This window comes from Rhinatrema bivittatum, chromosome 2 (assembly GCF_901001135.1).
Source record: "Rhinatrema bivittatum chromosome 2, aRhiBiv1.1, whole genome shotgun sequence".
NCBI lineage: Eukaryota > Metazoa > Chordata > Amphibia > Gymnophiona > Rhinatrematidae > Rhinatrema > Rhinatrema bivittatum.
The window spans coordinates 158,793,628-158,808,406 of record NC_042616.1 but is presented as its reverse complement, the minus strand read 5'-3'; the positions used below and the strand labels follow the sequence as shown (position 1 = coordinate 158,808,406).

The 14,779-nt window shown below is 47.0% G+C and overlaps 1 protein-coding gene across 2 annotated transcripts in view; it reads left to right on the top strand.

The window, feature by feature from the left end:
* The window catches only part of RUNDC3B (RUN domain containing 3B), a 445,916-nt gene that overhangs the window by 412,674 nt on the left and 18,463 nt on the right, over positions 1-14,779 (top strand). The gene's annotated exons all lie outside the window — the stretch shown is intronic.

Below are 14,779 nucleotides of genomic sequence, written 5' to 3'. Positions count from 1 at the left end.
AATGGCTGGTTAGGAAGTAATTGTTCCAGTTTTATACCTAACACTTTTTCCTGTTGCTTTCTGAATATTTTATGAAAGTCAGTTTATTGGCCTTTATGGGAGGGTTTCATTTTTTTTTTTTTGGAGTAGAAAGATTCATTGTAGTTTAGTTTTAATTGAATGCAGATATAAAGCACATTCTAGCTGCTATGAAAGACTTCCCTGACACAGGTGAACTAGTATTTGTTTTGGAAGGTTGAAGAAAGATATGTCTCGGAGATCCCCAGCCCAAAAACTGAGAAATTAAAGATCCTACACTACATATTTTAAGACTATAGTGGTTTTCATAGGTAGAGAGAAACATGTTTAGGTAAAATCCTTTGAACATGTACAACTGATTATCCTTTATATTTTGTTTTACTTATCTTCATAGTAGACGTTTTAACACTCAACAAGTTGGGTGGAGTGTATTTGTATTTGTGCTCTCTGCTGTACATTTTTTTTTTATGTTGAAACGGTTTTTATTGAATTTTTTCCATAAGAAATATACAACTACCAGAGGGGAGTGGTTCCTGCACCCCTCCGGACCACACTAACCAACAACAACCATACCCGCCCCCCCCTTTCCCCCCCCCCCAGAGGAGCAAACAAGTTAGCATTTAGAGTGATACGAAAAGTCACAACTTACAAAAAAAATACAAGGCGGACATAAATAACACATGGAAATATGGTCCTAATCATTGAGCACATAGCTGCGCGCACGGTGCGGGAGGGACTGAATGTAAGGCTGCCAGTTAACTAAAAACCGGCGTCGCTGGTTCGGAGAGGACCGGGCTGCCAAGTCTTCCATGGTCATCATGAAATGAAAGCTGTTCCTCCACGCCCAGAATGATGGATGGTCCTTTGAACACCAGCCGGAGAGAAGGATCGTCTTTCCCACAAGACAAGCCTTGTGCAATAACATGCGCGAGCCAAGATCTCGAACACGGATGGGGGAGACACATCCAAAAAGCATCCAATGTGGTGTCACCGGAAATGCCACATCTAGCAAATCTGCCAAATAATCCCCCACCTTCTGCCAGAACTGTCGCACAGGAGGACAGGACCAAAAAGCATGAGAGAGAGTGCAGGGGGGTCGCGCCACACCGCAAACAAGCCTTGGAAAAGTCGGCACTAAAATGATGCGCCCTGGCCGGTGACACATAGGCCCTGGAAAAGAATTTAAACTGCATGTCTCTATAATAATAGTTATTCGAGATCTTGGCTACGCGCCGAAATCCAGCACGCAATATACAGGTGGTCACAGAAAAGTCCCCATCCCCATTCCACCGGGCCACCAAAACGTCCATATAATCCTCAGCTTGCATTTTCCTGACCCCTTTATAATACATAGATAAGGTGGGGGCCTTTGCGTTCCCAAAGTGAAACACCTCTTCTAAAGCACGGACCACCGAAGGCGCTTTATAGGCATCCGGAAGTGCACGAATATAATGGCTAACCTGAAGATATGGAAAAACCTGCTTGGGTGCCAGCCCATACAACTCCCCCAAGTCCCTCAAGGATAAGAGAACCCCCTCTATACTAAGTAAATGGCCTATCCGTGTGATCCCCTTACGTTCCCAGGTAGCAAAACTAGCAGACTGGTATCCCGGAGTGAAGTCCACATTGCCCCGTACGGGCAAAAGGCTGGCACATTGCCGCGGCAGTCGCATCAAACTAGTTAAGCGTCGCCAGGCCTGTCGGACAGGACGTACCAGTCCCGTGGTGCGTAACAGGGGTGGCAACTTACCAGAGGGAATCTGCAAGACACACGCGGGTTCATAGGGAGCCATTAGTGCCTGATCCACAGAAAGTGGGGTATGGACCGAGGAACCCAACAACCAGTCCCGAATAATCCATAATTGGCTTGCCAAATTATAATCCATCAAATCCGGGACTCCTAATCCACCTTTCCCCCACCGCAACTGCAGCCAACGTAGTGGCACCCTCGGTTTCCGGCCTCGCCACAGAAAACGATGTAAATCTCCCTCCAGTCGCCGGGCGTCCCTCCGACACAACATAACGGGCAGCGTTTGAAATAGATAAAGCCACCGGGGCAAAAGAACCATTTTGAATAAGTTGACCCGCCCACTCAAGGAAAGAGGCAAGTTGGCCCACTTAGCCAAACAGTCCCTTGTAGACCTAAGCCGGCCAGGGACATTCACCTGGTATATACGGGCGGGGTCCGCCGGAAGTTGGATCCCTAAATAGGGCAAAAAATCCTCCACCCATTGTAACGGAAACGTATCCTGCCATGCTGCGCGCAGGGCCGGCGGGTATATCAACGCAGAGGACTTAGATTCATTCAATTTCAATCCAGAGAACACCCCAAAGTCCCACATCAGGCGCAGCAGTAGGGGCAGAGATGTCTGAGGGTCGGTCACCAGTACCAATAAATCATCCGCAAATGCAACGGCTTTAAAAACACTAGCTCCCAACCTCACCCCTCTAATCTCACGACGACTCGACAGCGCTATTAACAGCGGCTCCAGTTGCAAAATAAAAAGCAGCGGGGACAGGGGGCACCCCTGCCTAGTGCCGCGAGCTATCTCAAGTGGGGCAGACCGCGCCCCATTCGCCAAGATCACCGCTCTAGGGTCGGAGTAAAGCAACCGCACCGCCTGAAGGAACATCCCCCTGAATCCCATAGATTCCAACAGAGAAAACAGGTAACCCCATTCTACCCTATCAAATGCCTTTTCGGCATCAAAGCTGATAACCAAATGGGGCAGATCAAGTGCCCTACAGACCGTCAACGCCGTTAGTATGCGGCGCACATTAGCCATGGCGTAACGTCCCCGCACAAACCCCACCTGGTGATCTCCCACCAGCGAGGGCAGTATAGGCGCCAAACGTTCCGCCAGCACCTTCGCCAGGATCTTGTGATCAACATTCAGTAACGAAATCGGGCGATAAGATCCTGGCTCCAGTGGGTCTTTCCCAGCCTTAGGGATAAGAGTGATCAATGCCACATTATCTGGTGAAGGGAAGGAACCCTCCTCAATCAATGCCGTAAACGCTGCAGTCAAAGGGGCTACAAGCTTGTCAACCAATAGTTGATAGAATTCCGCAGTGTACCCATCAGGGCCCGGGGCTTTCAGAGGTTTAAGCTGGCGGATAACCCCCCGAACCTCTTGCACCGACAAGGGCTTATTCAACTGCTCGAGTTGCTCTCCAGTCAGAGCGGGAATGTCTATCTGAGAACAGAACCGTCCACCCTTGTCTCCCTGCCCTGCAGAAGACGCGTACAAGGCAGCATAATAGTCCCTGAACCCACGTAAAATAGACGGAGTATCTCGTGCGATCTGCGTGGGGGCCAGCCGCAATGCCGGGATCACCCTACTAGTACGCGTGGACCGAATCAAATTCGCCATTGTGCGACCCACCTTATTACTGTACTGGTACAAGTGAAATTTGTAGTATAAAAGACTTTTTTCCCCCCTCTGGTGTAACAAAGAGTTAAGCTCTGCCTGGGAGGACCGATATTGCGCCACGGCCTCCGCTGTACGACACCTCAACAGACGGCGCCTAGCCTTATCCAACTGTGTATTTAATAACAGAATGCGTTTGTCAATCATCCGACGATGATGAGCTATATAGGAAATAATATCGCCCCGAAGGACCGCCTTCGCCGTGTCCCAATACAACGCTGGTTGCGATACATGTAGCTGATTTAAGGCCGCATAATCCTCCCACTTCCCTTTCAGATATTCTCGAAATTTCACATCGCGAGCTAGAAAATAAGGATAGCGCCACAGCCGATTAGTCGACTGTGAAGGGGCGAACCGAAGTTCTATCCACACCGGGGCGTGATCCGGGATCACAATGTTCTCAATACTGGCCGCCTGAACCAAGCTAAACACACTCCGGCTGACCAAAAAGTAATCCAGGCGGGAAAGGGAGGCGTGGGCCCGTGATAAATGCGTAAAGTCCTTCTCTAAAGGGTTCAATGTGCGCCAAGCGTCTAACAGGTGCAGAGAGTCCACCAACATGCGTGGGCCCCGGCCCTCCCGCCTTCTACCCCCGCCGGACGGTGAGGTATCCAAGGTCACATCTTGCACCGTATTAAAGTCGCCACCTACTAACAAAACATCATTTATGTGGGGAAGGAGGAGGGAATAAATTTGGCGAAAATAACCAGGACTGGAAACATTAGGGGCATACACATTGCAAAGTATCACGGTACGGCCGTATAGTTCAGCTTCCAAAACCAGATAACGACCTTGCGGGTCAGCGACCTCTCGCTTAATCTGGATAGGCAAATTCTTATGCAGTAAAATGGCCACCCCTGCAGATTTGGAGGTGCCTGAGGCGAAGCGTACCTCCCCCACCCAGTCACGTTTTAATTTCAGGTGCTCATCAGGAGTAAGATGAGTCTCCTGTAAGTAAGCTATATGGGCTGACTGACGCCGCAATAAGGAAAGAATTTTGGTACGCTTAATCGGCGTGTGTATCCCACACACATTCCAGGAGAATAATCTAGTGGGACTACTCAGAGAAAACTAACAGAGAGAACAAAACCTCGGGATCAAACCTTATATCCCCAGAGGGCACCCTCCCAGCTAAGGTCCCCCCAGACAAAATCCCTTCTATACAGCAACCCATAAGGACCAAGATGTCCAGAAAAATAAAGTAACTCACTCCAGACCAAAGATGTCTTACCCTCCTCTTGTTCAGCAAGCTTCCACCTCCACCCCCTCCTCCCTCCCCTCTGCCCCCCCTCCCCCCTACCCACCCCCCCCTAAGTCAAAAAGACTAACCCCTAACCCCCAGGTCCCACCTGCTAGTCCCATACCTTCTGAACAGAAGGTAGAGGTCAGGTCATTAAGTGTCCCCGACCCAGCCTCTTTATAAACTAACACTGAAATCTCATCCATGCTTCAGATCCCCGACAAGGCTAACGCCCGCTACGGGCAGACCCACGCAACCCCCGCACCCCCATGCAACCCCCCACATTCACGCATGTGTACATTTTTTTTTAAACAATTGTGAAAGGGGACTTTATGATCACAGCTTTGGTTTTTGTAGGTTCATTTTGCAAAAGCAGGAGTGCCTGTTGTCAAGGGTTTGTCTGTTTTGTCCGTCTCTTCTGTGTTGCATGCGTACGTTTTGCAAGGACACCTGCGCATCCTTAGTGAAGTGAATGTGCACATCCATGGTAGTCAAAGGAGGAACCAGGAGGAGCAGTGGGAGTCCAGGCCATTGTTTTGGCCACCACTGCTGTTGCCAGATAGTGGAAGGAGACGCAAGAGTCTCTGACGTCACTCTCCCCACTGTCCTCAGGGAATTGGGGCTGCATCAAGAGCTTTTGCTGCTGCTGCAAATGTCTGCTTATGCCGCTGAGCTTTTTAGCAATGGCGGTGGCAAAGGCAGGGCGGATAGGTGAGTGACAGAAACAATGCTTGCGGCATGCACTTTTCAAATTCAGCTTTCATCTTCTCTGTGAAAAATGTAATTTTGTTTGGGGAATTATCTTTAGTTGAAATTGCATACTGCAGATAGCAGGTGGGCTTTAATAAAGCATTCCCATAGTCTAAACTGGCCTCTTTGCATCCAAACCAATAAGCATAAGGGGGAGGACATAGGAAACAGGAAATCGGGATTTATTGTTTGGCTTTTGGGAAAGAGGGTATTTTTTTTTTTAAGGACACTTGACTCAAGACCTCCAAAGTTGAGTGAGATGCAGGGTTGTCAGCTCTGCTGAGTTATGGGGATTTTGCATCCTAGTCCTCTGTAAAGCTCAAGACAGAGGATGTGTACTGTTTAAAACTGGATAAAAGGCCAGTGCTGACCTAATCACATTTATAAATTGCATGATGATAACATAATTCTGATTACATGCTTCTTGAGCAGCCCTCCGCCTATTCTTTTAGAAGCCAAGAAAAAGTATTAAAGAGCATAAGAATGTCTCGAGTACAAACTAAAATCCCTTTTGGGAGGAGGCATTCATCAGTACAATAATGAATCATATTCAAGTTATATATTGCAATACGGCCAACATTGTTTTGTTGTTACATATTTATTTATACAATTTATAAAATGTTAGGATCAAGCTCTGGCATTACAGACAGTTTTACACAGCACATGTCCTCACAAAACACTCATTTAAGGGGGTTATTTACTAAAGGTTTTCTCTCATGTTGTGTCTATGGGAAAAATGCTTAGTAAATAGGGCCCTTACATAATTAAAAAGACAAATGTACAAAGCCACACAAATAGTTACAAATTCATAGCAGCTTAGTATCTACAACACTATTGAAAACTGCTTGTGATTGGTCAGAATATGTTTATTGTTTAGTGGACATCATTATGCTGTCCCGAAGGAACGTCCAGGAAACCCATGGCTGGAATAGGTTTTATTCCTGTCAGAACTGCTTCCCACTGTTAAAGCTGCCAGAGCAGTTCAGGTAGCAGCGAGTGGGTACTGGGATAGCTGTTCTCACGGTGAAGCCTGCTGAGGGTAAAGAGGAGGAACAGCAGCTGCCAGGGGTCCTGGGCATGCGCCGTCCCTGCCAGTCTGAGGCATTGAGCCAGGTAGGAAGGAGAGATGAGAGCACATGAGGGAGGAGGGAGAAGGGACAAGGAACATCGGGGAGGAAAAAGGTATTCAAGCATATTCTGTTTTGGGTGTGATTGGGGCTTTGCTGCTTCCTTTAGGACCATAAAAGTGTTTATTCTTCAGGACCACTCTCTCCAATCTATTCCCTCTTTCTGCAGATCACGGGGTGGGGGAATCCTTCTTGGCCCAGGAGATGGAGTGTTTCCCCATAAATGTGTGCGTCTCTCTGGTGCTGTATTTTCTTCAGGGATAGACAGGCTGGGCAACGACTGGGTGTTCAAATAAAATTTACCGATTAGTTTCAAAATGTCAGTCATGGTCCAGTATGCTTTCCGCAACGGAAACTGTACATCAGAACTATTTACATGGTCCCTCTGCTGGGATGCTCATGTCCATCTCTCTAGCTCCTGGGGGGAGGGGGGGGAAGCTTGCCATCTTTTCCTCATCAGTGGACAAACAGCCCCGAGTGTAGGGGAATCCTATTAGGAAACCCCAAACGCACACCAAACTCCTACCTGAGACCAAAGTTCCGTCTCTTGCCCACATCCTGTGTTCTGGTCCCTCTGGGGTGGAGATCCGGTTGGGAGTCTCCAGATCTTGATGTTCCATCCTGCACTGTTTTTCAATTCTGTGTGACTTCTCTGGGGGGTAAAAGTCTGATGTTTCCATTGGCTGGCCCCTGTCACATGGTAGGAGCACTGGCTGGCCAGCGCCATCTTTAAAGATGGCCGCCACCATCTTTAAAGATGGCCGCCGCCGTCGTAAAGACGGCGCCGGCCATCCAGTGCTCCTACCATGTGACAGGAGCCGGCCAATGGCACGGATACCCTGTCACATGGTAAGGGCAAAGGGCCATCGGCGCCATCTTTATGAGTGGCAGCCGACGGCCTGAGAACGGGAGATCACTCCCGGGACCACCACTAGACCACCAGGTAATTTTAAAATATGTTGGGGGGATCGGAAGGGTGGGGGAAGCTAAGGGGTCGTTTTTAAAGGGTCAGGTGGTTGTTTTTTTTATCGAGCCATCGGCGCCATTTTGAGTGGCAGCCAAAATGGCGCCGATGGACCGAGAGCAGGAGATCGGTCCCCGCGCCCCCACTAGACCACCAGGTACTCGTAAAAAGTTTTGGGGGGTTCGGGAGGGTGGGGGAAGGTAAGGGATTAGTTTTATAGGGTCGGGGTGGGTTTAGGGGTTGTTTTGGTGTGCTGGTTTTCCCCGCCCTCCCCCCTCCCCCGATTTACGATTTTTCACGATAAATCGGGGGAATTTCTGTTGTATTGCGACTCTTAACGATTTTTGACGATTTAAAAAATATCTGACGATTTTTTTAAATCGTCAAAAAACGATTCACATCCCTAGTGATCACAACATGATCAAATTTAACTTAACTGGAAGGAGGACTCTAAAGAATCTACTGAGACAGTGTTTAACTTTCAGAAGGGTGACTTTGATAAAATAAGGAAAATGGTTAGGAAAAAACTAAAAGCAGCTGCAAAAGTTCAAAGTTTACATCAGGCATAGACATTTATTTAAAAATACCATCTTGGAAGCCCAGATCAGATGTATTCCATGCATTAGAAAAGGTGAAAAGAAGGTTCATTGACTACCAGAATGGTTAAAAAAGTGAGGTGAGAGAGGCTATAATAGCTAAAATATCATCTTTCAAGAAATGGGAAAGGGATCTGAATGAAGAAAACAGGAAGTAGCATAATCGCTGGCAAGTCAGATACAAAGCATTGATAAGGAAGGCAAAGAGAGAGTTTGTAAAGAAGCTTGCCATGAAAGTAAGACACATAATAAAAACGTTTTCAGGAACAGTTGAATTAAAAAGCCTGCAAGTGAGTCAGTTGGACCCGTAGATCAGGGAAGCTCAAACCGGTCCTACAGGCTCCGCCAACCAGTCAGGTTTTCAGAATAACCCTAATGAATATGCATGAGATTTATTTGCATACATTACCTCCTGTGTATGCAAATATTTCTCGTGCATAATCTGGTGTCCCTGGGTCATAGCCGCTGCTCTAACCACTAGGCTAGGGGGCAGAATCTTATTGAGGATTGCAAACTGGTTAAAAGAAAACAGAAGGTGGGGCTAAATGGTAAATTTTCCCAGTGGAGAAAGGTGAATAGTGGAGTGCCCAGAGATGTGTTCTGGGACCACTGCATTTTAATATATTTATAAACAACCTGGAAATGGGAACAACGAGTGAGGTGACAACGAGTGAGGTGATCAAATTTGCCAATGACACAAAATTATTCAAATTTTTTTAAATCACAAGAGGATTGTGAGAAATTGCAAGAGGGAATTGCAAAACTGAGAGACTGAGCATGCAAATGGAAAATGTAATTTAATGTGGACAAGTGCAAAGTCATGCACTTAGGGAAGAGTAACCCAAATAATAGCTACACAATGCAAGGTTACACTTTAGGCATCACCACTCAGGAAACGGAACCTAGGTGTCCTCATCGATAATACGTTGAGATCTTCTGCTCAGTGTGCAGCAGCAGCAGCCAAGAAAGTAAACAGAATGCTGGGAATTATTAGGAAAGGAATAGAGAATAAAACTGAGAATATCCTAATGCCTCTGGTGCAACAAGTATTGTGTGCAATTCTGGTCACCACATCTCAAAGCAGAATTAGAAAAGGGACAAAGAAAGGCAACCAAAATGCTAAAAGGATTGGAATAATTCCTTAGCAGGAAGGGCTGAAGAAGTTAGGACTCTTCAGCTTGGAGAAGAGACAGCGGAGGGGGAGATAAGATAGAAGTCTATAAAATGAGTGGAGTGAACAGGTAAATGTGAATTGGTTGTTTACTCTTTCAAAGAGTACAAAGACTAGGGGACACACAATGAAATTACTAGGTAATGCATTTAAAACTAATAAGAGAAGATATTTTTTTACTCCTTGCATAATTAAGCTCTGGAATTCATTGCCAGAGGATGTGGCACTATTAGTGTAGCTGCATTTAAAAAATATTTGGACAAGTTCTTGGAGGAAAAGTCCATAAACCATTATTAATGTGGGGTTGCAGAAATCCACTTCTTATCCAGGGATAAGCAGCTAGGAATCTATCTACCCTTTGGCATCCTGCCAGGTACTTGTGACCTGAATTGGCCACTGTTGGAAACAGGATATTGGGCTTGATGGACCTTTGGTCTGAACCAGTATGGGAAATCTTATGCACTTATGTAATTATGGGGTATAGGGCGCAGCATATGTTAGGTCACCTAGTGGTTAGAATAATGGACGGTTAAAATCTCCTTCTGACACTGACACACTGTGATCTTGAGCAAGTCACCATCTTCTATTGTAAACTCTCCAGGACAGAGACTTAGAGTACCTTTCTGCATTTTGTTATAAGGTATCCTGACTTAGGGCCTCATTTTCTAAAGTATCGCAGACCTGCGATACTTTAGAAGATGAGAGGCGGGGGGCCAAAATGGGGGGCGGGCCTGCGCTAGACAGCAGCAATCGCACCGTCGCGGTGCGATCACTGCCGGTTTCGCACCCAATAGCGCCACCATAGGAGGTGTAGCTATTGGGTGCAAAATAGGACGCGAAAAGGCACTTACCTTTTCGCTGTGCGCACCGTCGTCGCAGAGTCGGCCCCGGTGACACCCCGACTCCTCCTCTTCTGGGGCTGACTCCGCCCCCATTTTGGTATCTCACGCGAAAAGGGACATTTCGCATGAGAAACGACCCTTACCGCGTGCGATACGTTTGGAAAATAAGGCCCTTAGGGTGGCATAAAAATACCAAAATATATAACTTGAAAAAGATCACATGGCAAAATGCTAAGCAAGAAAGCAGTCTGTCTGTCTGTCATTTGGATTCTGTTTACGAAGGACTTATATCCTGTATATGCCTCTGATTATAAGGAGAGTTCCTGTTTAATTCTACAGTGTTTTGCTTTCTTGTTCATTTAGCACTTGGGGGACTTGTAATCATTTTCTCTTTGTTTTTGCTGGTTTGGTTCTGCTTATGAGACCTTCAGGGACATAGTAGTCAAGTCCCAACTTCAGACTGGCAGCCCTGGTGCTGCCTTGGAGGAAGAAGGTCTCATGATGGGAGAGCACCAACCAGGTGCAGCAGGAAAGGATCCTGTAGCAAGGACCTGCTCTCCAGGTGATGCATTGTCCTTTCGCACTGAGGATATCTCCCCAAGGCCTACTGCCCAGGAGGGAAGGGTTAGGTCGGCCGTCATAGATGGTGATTCGATTATTAGGAATGTAGATAGCTGGGTGGCTGGTGGGCGTGAGGATCGCCTGGTAACATGCCTACCTGGTGCGAAGATGGCGGACCTCACGCGTCACCTAGATAGGATTTTAGACAGTGCTGGGGAGGAGCCGGCTGTCGTGGTACATGTGGGCACCAACGACATAGGAAAATGTGGGAGGGAGGTTCTGGAAGCCAAATTTAGGCTCTTAGGTAGAAAGATTAAATCCAGAACCTCCAGGGTAGCATTCTCTGAAATGCTCCCTGTTCCACGCGCAGGTCACCAGAGGTAGGCAGAGCTCCGGAGTCTCAATGCGTGGATGAGACGATGGTGCAAGGAAGAGGGATTCAGTTTTGTTAGGAACTGGGGAACCTTTTGGGGAAGGGGGAGTCTCTTCCAAAGGGATGGGCTCCACCTTAACCAGGGTGGAACCAGACTGCTGGCGCTAACCTTTAAAAAGGAGATAGAGCAGCTCTTAAACGAACAAAGGGGAAAGCCGACAGTCGCTCAGCAGCGCATGGTTCGGAGAGAGGTATCTTTAAAGGATACTAATGATGCATTAGAATTAGGGCATCCCGACAGTGAGGTTCCAATAATTAGAAAAGCAGTCCAAGTGCCTGTAACTAAAAACTCACCTGAGCTAAAAAATTCAAACTTATCCCTATCAATTAAAAAGCAGAATGAAAATACAAACAAAAAACAAACAGGTCTATCCAGTAAAGTGCGGCCATGTTTACCCCGCTCCTAACCCGCGTTCTGCTCACTTTCCGACCGCGTTAGCCCTTCCTGCGATCCACAACCCCCTTTAACCTACCCTTACCGCGTCCTAAAATCCCCAGGCAACCCCTTCCGCACGGGGCATGTATATTGCATGTAAACGAGCGAATTCGCTGTTCCCTAGCATCCAGTAACCCGCGCCCCGACTATCGCTATTTTACCCTGCTGTTTTGCCGCGCGTTTAACCTGCTAACTTACCGCCTACCCTTACCCCTGCTTTAGAGGCAGGGGTAAGGGTAGGGGGCAAACTTTCCCCCAGCCCCCGCTCTCCTGCCCTGGCCGCGTCCATGGGTGCTGGTCTCCGGGGCAGCCCCAGTCCTCTCCCCTCCTCCCGAAGCAAAAAAAAAGCGAAAAAAAAAAGTTGCAAGAGAGAGAGGGGAGAGGACGGGCAATCCTACGCTCGGCGACTTACTTTTGCAGCCCCCCTCCGGACATCGTGGTTTCCCCCGTGCCAGTCCCCTCTCCCCTCCTCCCGAAGCAGGGTGCGAAAAGCAGCCTTGCTCCGGGAGGAGGGAAGGAGGGACTGGCAGTGTAAAGCGGCAAAGCGACTTACTTTTTGCACCCCCCTCCGGACATCAGACGACCTCTCCTACCTCCAGCTGCTCGCGAAGATGGACGCCTGCACAGCCGCTGAAGACGTGACATCATATGCCGTGACGCCAAACGTCGTGACGTCACGTCTTCAGCGGCCGTGCAGGCGTCCATCTTCGCGAGCAGCTGGAGGCAGGAGAGGTCGTCCAATGTCCGGAGGGGGCTGCAAAAAGTAAGTCACTTCGCCGCTTCGTACTGCCAGTCCCTTCTTCCCTCCTCCCGGAGCAAGGCTGCTTTTCGCGCCCTGCTTCGGGAGGAGGGGGGAGAGGGGACTGGCAATCCCAACTTCCTGGTATCTGTCATTTCAAATGACATTTGAAATGACAGATACCAGCGTGGCCGTGAAGCGTTAGGGCCGATCACCCAGGATACTGTATAGGCGCTCTATACAGTAAAATGGGTTGCGCGGGCCTAACGCTTCACGGACGCTTCTTAGACGCAGCTTGCATTTCCAAGCTATTTACATACAGGATCGAGCGGTAGGTGAGCTGCACTGTGCGTGCGGCAACCGCGGGTGCGCCGGGCACTAACGCAGCTCTTCCTATCGCTCGTTACTGGATAGACCTGAAACTTTGAAATGTTTGTATGCTAATGCCAGAAGTCTAAGAAGTAAGATGGGAGAATTAGAATGTATAGCAGTGGATGATGACATAGACTTAATTGGCATCTCAGAGACATGGTGGAAAGAGGATAACCAATGGGACAGTGCTATACCGAGGTACAAATTATATCGCAATGACAGAGAGGAGCACCCGGGAGGAGGTGTGGCGCTTTATGTCCGGGATGGCATAGAGCCAGCAGGATAAACATCCTGCATGAGACTAAATAGAAAATTGAATCTTTATGGGTAGAAATTCCTTGTGTGTCGGGGAAGACTATAGTGATAGGGGTATACTACTGTCCACCTGGTCAAGATGGTGAGACGGACAGTGAAATGCCAAGAGAAATTAGGGAAGCTAACCAAATTGGTAGTGCGGTAATAATGGGAGATTTCAATTACCAACAACAAAAGTGGACAAAATGAAATTTAGAAATAAAGGCTAAAGAAGGCGTCAGCAAGCCTGACGTTGTATGTTCACACAGAGACACCAACCGGTCTTTTCAATCATTCGCCTTCTTTTAAATTTATTAACTTCCAACAACAAGATTTCAATTACCCCAATATTGACTGGGTAAATGTATCATCAGGTCACGCTAGAGAGATAACATTCCTGGATGGAATAAATGACAGCTTTATGGAGCAATTGGTTCAGGAACCGACGCGAGAGGGAGCAATTTTAGATCTAATTCTCGGTGAGAGAGGTAATGGTGGTGGGGCCGCTTGGCAATAGTGATCATAATATGATCAAATTTGATTTAATGACTGGAAGAGGAACAGTGTGCAAATCCACAGCTCTCGTGCTAAACTTTCAAAAGGGAAACTTTGATAAAATGAGAAAAATTGTTAGAAAAAAACTGAAAGGAGCAGCTACAAAAGTAAAAAATGTCCAAGAGGTGTGGTCATTGTTAAAAAATACCATTCTAGAAGCACAGTCCAGATGTATTCCACACATTAAGAAAGGTGGAAAGAAGGTAAAACGATTACCGGCATGGTTAAAAGGGGAGGTGAAAGAAGCTATTTTAGCCAAAAGATCTTCATTCAAAAATTGGAAGAAGGATCCAACAGAAGAAAATAAGATAAAGCATAAACATTGGCAAGTTAAATGTAAAACATTGATAAGACAGACTAAGAAAGAATTTGAAAAGAAGTTGGCTGTAGAGGCAAAAACTCACAGTAAAAACTTTAAAAAATATATCCGAAGCAGAAAGCCTGTGAGGGAGTCAGTTGGACCGTTAGATGATCGAGGGGTTAAAGGGGCAATTAGAGAAGATAAGGCCATCGCGGAAAGATTAAATGATTTCTTTGCTTCGGTGTTTACTGAAGAGGATGTTGGGGAGGTACCCGTAATGGAGAAGGTTTTCATGGGTAATGATTCAGATGGACTGAATCAAATCACGGTGAACCTAGAAGATGTGGTAGGCCTGATTGACAAACTGAAGAGTAATAAATCACCCGGACCGGATGGTATACACCCCAGAGTTCTGAAGGAACTAAAAAATGAAATTTCAGACCTATTAGTAAAAATTTGTAACTTATCATTAAAATCATCCATTGTACCTGAAGACTGGAGGATAGCAAATGTAACCCCAATATTTAAAAAGGGCTCCAGGGGCGATCCGGGAAACTACAGACCAGTTAGCCTGACTTCAGTGCCAGAAAAAATAGTGGAAAGTGTTCTAAACATCAAAATCACAGAACATATAGAAAGACATGGTTTAATGGAACAAAGTCAGCATGGCTTTAAGCAGGGCAAGTCTTGCCTCACAAATCTGCTTCACTTTTTTGAAGGAGTTAATAAACATGTGGATAAAGGTGAACTGGTAGATATAGTATACTTGGATTTTCAGAAGGCGTTTGACAAAGTTCCTCATGAGAGGCTTCTAGGAAAAGTAAAAAGTCATGGGATAGGTGGCGATGTCCTTTCGTGGATTGCAAACTGGCTAAAAGACAGGAAACAGAGATTGGATTAAATGGACAATTTTCTCAGTGGAAGGGAGTGGACAGTGGAGTGCCTCAGG